Raw genomic sequence first — 1,989 nt, 5'->3', positions numbered from 1 at the left:
AATATAAAAATATCTATGACACAAGCTCATAGCCAGAGGGGTTCGTTGGGTTTGAACGAACCCCACTTTTCATGAAGTGCCCTTTCAACAAAGGCTGGCTATACTACACCTTGGGCATAGCCTAGAGCCTATCATCATTAAAAACAAGTCCTACTACTACCCAATTGTTAGGTCTACCCAGTAACATAAAAAATAAATAAAAATAGTGCATTTTCAACTGTTACAACATTATCATAATAATCAGTACAACCGTGTATGCCTACCCACCCAATATAGGGACAGGGCAGAGCAGCAGCAGAGCGTATCGCTGATCGTCCCGATATGACTGTTGCAGACCTGCCAACTCACCCGATCCTGTCGGGTGTCACCCGATCTCCAGTTCTCCCGATCGAATGTAATTTTCACCTGATTTCACAGGCCACCCCATCTCCCCCAAAATACTCCGATTTATTCATAATTTGATTGATTTGATCGTTATTTTTCAATGTATTCGCCGCCTGCTCGCTTCACGGTGCATAAACAAGCAGCCATTTTCAATTCCAATGTCGCCATAACAGCCAATGATTTGTAGTAACGTGACATTTTTTTGGTATCTTGCATCATCTTTTGGTTAATTATGGAAACCTCCAGATTTTTTGGTAAATCTCCTGATTTGTTTAAGATTCTTAAAAAAATCTCCTGATTTTCATGACCCAAGGGTTGGCAGGTCTGCCGTTGGCCACCGGCATGCTAGAGAGAGCTAGAGTGAAAAAAATAAAAATTAAAAATACTGTAATATAATCAGAGTTCCCTGGATTTCACACAAACAATCCCCGCCACCCGACACCCTGCGATTTGTTTCTGCTTTGCCGACGCTGTGCCTGTATACAGTATATATAATACACTACAACCAACCATACAAACCATACTAGAAATCATATTATATTATATTACTATGGATGCAATATTTTATTCTGCAGTATGACCATTCAGGCCCCGAAACCTTGACTCAGAAATACCGGGATGGTGTCCGGCGGGGGATAGTTTCACCTGTATATATATAATAATAATCGGGATAATAATACACTACAACCAACCATACAAATTTGTCTTGGTTCTTTTTATGTTACTGATTTGTCTTTGAGTGAGTACAGTATGATACAACTTCCAAAGCGCTATAAGCCATACAGTACTTCTTATTTCTTAAAAAGAATAAAAAATAACTTGAAAAAATAAACCATAACTGGTTTCTTTGGAGTTTGTATTATGCTACTGTAGGCTCTTGTTAAATTACCAGTACTGTAGCACTAAAAGTAGTAGTTGTTTTTTTGTTTTGTTTTTTATCTTTGCCTAACTCAAATTACTCTAATATATACATTTTGTTAATGTATAGCCTCTGAAATCAATTAAATAACACCTGTAAATGTCTAGAATGCTGGAGCTTCGGGGGCTTCACCCCCTTTCCCCCAGGCAATGGTGCTTGCTTCACTCGCAAGTGTCCTGTCAGTATCAAAAAGAACCCCCCTTTCAAAATCCTGGCTGGGCTTGTATTAGACTGAAATGGATCACACATTTCATTTAAGTTCGTCCAATTTTAAAATCATGTACAACAAAAACCAAAACAAAACACCCCTGACAGAGACAGGATTAAACAAAAGCAATTGCTGCACAAATTTTCTCTGCCCCAAGGGGGACACTTAATTAACAAACAATAATAAATATATACAGTACTGGCCAGAATTACCACAAAAATCACAAAGCATTTTACCCGTTGCCGTTGCATTGCGTTTGCGTTGAAATGAACGTTGAAAGTTCGTTGTTTATTTAACGAAACCGTGTCCGCGTGTGACTAAACGTGCCTGAAAACGGCAAACAGCAACACATTTATGGGGTGCCATACGCAGCAAAAGTCCATGTTAAAATCAAAATGTAATTGCAAAATTCAATGTCTGATTTATCAAAACGTAGGCGTAAATTTCTCAAAATGTAGATCTAGTTTCCCAAAATGAA

Source organism: Anneissia japonica, unplaced genomic scaffold (genome assembly GCF_011630105.1).
Source record: "Anneissia japonica isolate Jap-2015-1 unplaced genomic scaffold, ASM1163010v1 scaffold1177_len17474_cov100, whole genome shotgun sequence".
Classification (NCBI taxonomy): Eukaryota; Metazoa; Echinodermata; class Crinoidea; order Comatulida; family Comatulidae; genus Anneissia; species Anneissia japonica.
The sequence above is the reverse complement of the archived record's forward strand: the minus strand, read 5'-3'. Positions refer to the sequence as shown.